Genomic DNA, 5228 nt, shown 5'->3' on the forward strand with positions numbered 1-5228 from the left:
CGAACGCTGCTTTGGTGCGTCCCACCCCAACTAACTAGTGCTTGACTTGACTTTCCCCCGCGCCCTATCCATTGAATAAGGAGAAGGCCGGCCTATCAATGACCGAGCCAGTCTGATCTCCTTTATACTTACCTCAAACAACGAGCGAAGTCGAGATGTTGATGAGAAAGGGGCTTTTCTCAAGGCCAAAGAGTGCTCTTTGAAGGCTACTATGCATCCTTACGAATACAAGAGTGGTTTTTTTTGTTTTGGGTATAGCAGGACTTGAACCTGCGACCATTAGGTTAAAAGCCCAATGCTCTACCAACTGAGCTATACACCCGATTTTACAAGAAGGCTTGGTGCGGAAAAGAAAAGAGGGCGGCCTGGCCCCTTTTCTTCTTATCATATCACAAGGGCGCGGCTCTGTATGGTATAGTACTGTGGAGCAAGTTTGGGAGTCCTTTCCACTCATTGAGGATTCTATCTAAAAAAGAAGGTCAACGGGGGAGACTACAGTAGCTCGAACTCAGACTATCTACGAAAAAGGTAAAGTCGTCTTTCCTAGGGTTCGACCGAAAGGAGCTGTGTTCTATGGTTTGACGTTGTGGAGGTCCAGCACTCTTCTAAACGAAGAAAGAGGGGATTCGCGCTACCTCCTACTCCTACAGAAGATCGATTGGCGCGAACTTCCGATCGATTCCTTATTCATTGTTGCCGACCCTTACATCATCATAAAGAGAATCAAGATATCCCAAGAACCCAGCTAGGGATGAATGACTAGCGCTCAAGAACAAGCAAGGGATGAGCGCACGGGAGCGGCGTTGCTTGTTGCTTTATTATCACATTAGAGAAGCGGAACCTCCAAGCTCAGACATCTCGAACTCAGAAACTACCCTTCTATCCCACCCTGCTCCTCCGGCATCGGAAGCAGAACTACCTGACCGAAGGAGATAGACAGGAAGGGAAGACGGTCATACAAAGGCCGAATAAAGCTCTCTTGAAGCTGCATCTGAATAGACCTAGAGTCACTCAGTACATACGAACCCTTGAATAAATAAGAATTGAGAAGTATGAAATGTGGGCATCATAACAAAAAAAGAAAAAGACCGAACCAGTAAGACTAATGTCTACTTATTTATACCTTTGAGAGGTCCACTTAGACTATTATGATTTTCTCTTTAGCTACGTAGGTTATATAAGATTCAATTCAATCTAACAAGCGGACTGGACTACCTTCGGCTACTACAAGATATTTAGAAACCTAAGAAGCTGAGCCTACTTTACGCACTTAAGGCAGCAGCAGATGATGAAGAAATGGGCGGTAGATGATAATGAGAAAGGGCGCCCCTTGGCATTTCCTGTGGGGGAGTCTGATTGATCCAATCACGACGAATGATGTCAACCCCCTCTTTTGCGCCTAACTTGACTCTGATTCTCCCACTATGAGAGCTGATCCAGGGGCTAGTTCGGCTACAGAATGGAATTTACGAAAGCCCCCCGTCTTTCCGACTCAATGTATTGCCCTTTGGGACCAGGATCTGACGAGGAAGTGAGAGAGGGGACACCAAACATAGGTGCGTACCATTGCCCCAATCCAATGGACTATGTCATACAGGGAGGAACCCTTGGAGGTTGGGACAGAAAGAAAGCAGGTTTTGCTTCTGCTTCCTTCGAGCTACCAAACTCTTTCGTCAGGTGTGGGTCAAGTTCCCTCATTATTGCTTGACTTCCCCTTTGGGGCACGAAAAGATGGACTAGGACTTAAGTAAGGGAGAGGACAACCCCTGTTTCTGGCTTACCTTCAACGAGTGAGTGCTATTCCCATTCCTTACTTTGATCCGACCCTGTTCCCCGACCAGTTTGCTTGCTCACTAGAAGAGTCAAGCGAGAGCAGCTAGTTTAGAAGGAAAAGGACACCTGGGGCTATTCGGCCTCACTTGTCGGAGACTGAACTACCGCTCGCTTACTTGCTGATCAAGGAGGTCATTTCCACTTACTCTAAGCATAGAAGGAAGAAGATTGAAAAACTAACAAACAAATTGTCTTCAGCCCTACTTACTTATAGGCTGACTTGGCCCAGGAAACAAGGTTCTATTAGGCTTGCAGGGCTTAAAAAAGAATGAGCTAGATCGCAGGTATTTGGATACGAGGTAGTAGCGGGGTCTAGTCGAAGCGGTGCGCAAAGTGTACAAAGGCGAGTCTCACGGGCAGCGGCACGTGAGGGGTCTCCCGAACTTCATGGAAGACGCAGTTAGGGAGTTGGAAGATGCACTTTGGACTCCTGCACCAGTAAGAATGGAACTGGAATAAAAAGTCGGGGTAGCTAGTCACTCCGTTACTGAGGAAAGAGAGGATGGCATTTCCATAAGTAGACTCTCCTTCTTACTGAATCCTTATCCTGCCCTCTCTACTCGGGAACAATTCATTCTTAACTCGTACATAAGTTCCGGGCGTCGACAAGAGAGTTAGCGATCTACAGCTGGTTCGGTGGACTGGTGGTGACACGGGCGGGCCCTCTACTTTATTTGCCGAATCCAATCGATCATGGGCGGCCCTCTTCGTTCACAGTCTTTCTTTCCTTTCGAATCCAATTGTTCCAATCTGACCAAATAGCAATTCATTGAAATCATTCGGGTCACCTCTTTTTTAAGCACTTGACCAAGCCTATTTCTATAGAAAAGGACAGGAATCTATTGACTTTGAGTCTGTCTCCTACTACGAAATGGGAACTGAACACAGGATGGCAATAGTTAGAAAAAAAATCCCCTCGTACTACGTCATTATTTATTCGATTTTCCCTGGTAAGTGCTCCAGATGCAGTTGCTTTAGTTGACGTAGTGAGTGGAACCTAATTATCTGTTTCCTTTCATACCAGAGTTGCCTTTTGTAGATGAGAAAGCCAACAATTTTGCAAGGAGTTGATAATTGCACTTGAAGTAGTAAGTTTAAAGACAGTTGAAACTTAATGGCACCGTTTAACCAAGCACTCTTGTAGCTTCGGAAACTCCGTGTTCAGATCGGTGAGGCAAGAGACGAATTCATCGTCAGTTACCTCCACGATATCCAAAATACCCTCAAGACCATGAAGACAGATAATGAGAGTCAGGTTCAAACAATTCAAGGATTGTAAATACCATAACAGCAAAGTAGAATGCACCAAATTTTTCCTATTACCGGTTCCAGGAAGAGCACACCAAATGAAAGAAACTATTACTCAAAAAGCGAATCACATCTCGATCCACAAACTGCCAAAAGCCTTTGTTATTCCATTCCCAGTGGAACGTCAACCTGTTTAACAACAATTTTCTAAGAAACTTGCTGAATCTTGAATTGCTTTATGGGGTTGACCTGCATCTTGACGATCCCGTGACAGTAGGCAATGGGGCTCGGGTAGAAGAATCAATGGAGCGAGGCACGCTCGAGGGAGAGCTCGGGCTACTACCGCTCCGGCAGCTCGACAAGGAGGCAGGGCCGACTGCGGTGTAGTGGAGGGAATGGAGCAGAGGAGGTCGGCGGGTGCTAGGAGGAGGTCGAGGATGGTGCGTCCTTGGGCACGAGGTGGCGGACCGCGAGCTTGCTCCGGCAAGGATGGGGAGGTAGACCGGCGATGCAGGAGGCCAACGCGGATGGAGACCCAGGGTGGCGCAGCGGACGTGGAGCAGAGGGAGGAGGTACAGTGTGGGGCAGGATTGGCGCCGGCGAGGTCCGGCGACCGGGCAACGGGGGCGCTCTGGCGATGAAGCAACTCGAGGATATGGGGGCTGCAAGGGAGGCGGCGCAGAGGGACGGAGGAGAGGCTCCAGCTCAGGGAGGAGGTCGAGGTGGAGGAGGAGCTGGCGGCGCTTGGCGGCGGTGAAACTCCTGGTGGTGGCGCGCGATGGAAGGTGATGGGATCGGGCGCGGGTGCCAGAGAGAGGGAGAGGAGAGGTAGCGAGCGAGGGAAAGAATCGAGAGGGATAAAGGGGATCGGGAAGAGCGGTTCCCTGGCAGCGCGAGGGAATGAGGAGGACGGGCGCAGGGGATCGAGCGGGAGGCCTAGGGTTTGCAGTGGGTTGCGGGAGGCCTTGGGCCAAATGGGCCAGCGCGGATGGAGCCGGCTTGGCAGGTTGCAGCTGGGCTGGGAGGCCCAGCCAGGCTCTTCTCTCTCCCATCTCTTTCTCTTTACAAAAACAAAGAAAATAAGAAGGGAAAAGAGAGAAGAGAAGGTTAGAGGAAGAATTTGGGCACGGGGATAATTTCCACGGACTCAGAAAAATGTGCACGGTCCGGGAAAATAGAAAAGGTCAAGTTTGAAAGATTAAATTCAAATTCCTTTGAATTTAATTCAAAAGGTTTGAACTGGGACAGGTTTTTCAAAGTTCCCAAAAATGTTGAGAATTTAGGTGGACCTCCGGAAAATGACGAAAGGACATATGGCAAAGTTAGAGGCCAAGAGTCGTGATGACTAAAGCATTGGGATTTTGCAAGTGTGTGAAGGTGAATGCCAAAATAAAGGAATAATTTTTATCATAGCTCCCTAATAGTATTGAGGGGCTTTAATATGTTATAAAGAGAAATCACAAGTGAATTCCCTTGATTTAAATGGATCAAAGATCCATACGGTTTATTTATTTGAGTTGCACAGTGTGATGGCATGATGACATGATGCAATGCAAAAAATAAAAGAGCAAGAACAAATGAAACCCACGGTGAAACTCGGAAAAACAAGGAAGGCATCTGCAGCTCCGGTCTTGGGGCGTTACAACACTCCACCACTATGAGAGGATCTCGTCCCGAGATCTAGGATGGAACCGGAGGGTAAAACGGAAGAGAAAGAGAAGAGGTAAAACTAAGTTGCTTCTTTGACAAACGAGTGAAGCAAATGAACCTTGAGATGTTGAACAAATTGAAAGAAAGAATGCAACGGAGAAGAACAAAGTTGAGAGCACTCCGTTAAGAAAGAGGAACAAGGAAGAACAAATTCGGACAACACTCCTGTTGAGAAGGGAGGCAAAAACTAGATAAGTAGAAAAGAACTTGAGCAGAGGGAACAACACTCCTGTTAAATGGATAGGTAAAGGAAAGGAACGTAATCTTGACAAAAGAAGATGCTGGGTCGAAGAGAGCACATCATAATGCCTCCGGAAGAAATAAAAGAGTGGAATGGAATGGACAGAGGGGAACAAAATCTTCTACCTCGAATGAGCTTGAAAGCATCTTTAGGAGAAAGGTCGAATAGAATTGTTGGAAAACCAACAACGAAAAGA

At 47.4% G+C, this 5228-nt stretch overlaps 1 non-coding gene across 1 annotated transcript; it reads right to left on the reverse strand.

The window, feature by feature from the left end:
• Nucleotides 1-249: 249 nt before the first annotated feature.
• TRNAK-UUU (transfer RNA lysine (anticodon UUU)) lies at nt 250-322 on the reverse strand. The gene has a single exon. It is a non-coding gene; the product is annotated as a tRNA-Lys (tRNA).
• Nucleotides 323-5228: the final 4906 nt, after the last annotated feature.

The sequence above is a fragment of the Triticum urartu genome, chromosome 6A (assembly GCF_056163025.1).
Source record: "Triticum urartu cultivar PI428250 chromosome 6A, HENAU_Tu73, whole genome shotgun sequence".
NCBI lineage: Eukaryota > Viridiplantae > Streptophyta > Magnoliopsida > Poales > Poaceae > Triticum > Triticum urartu.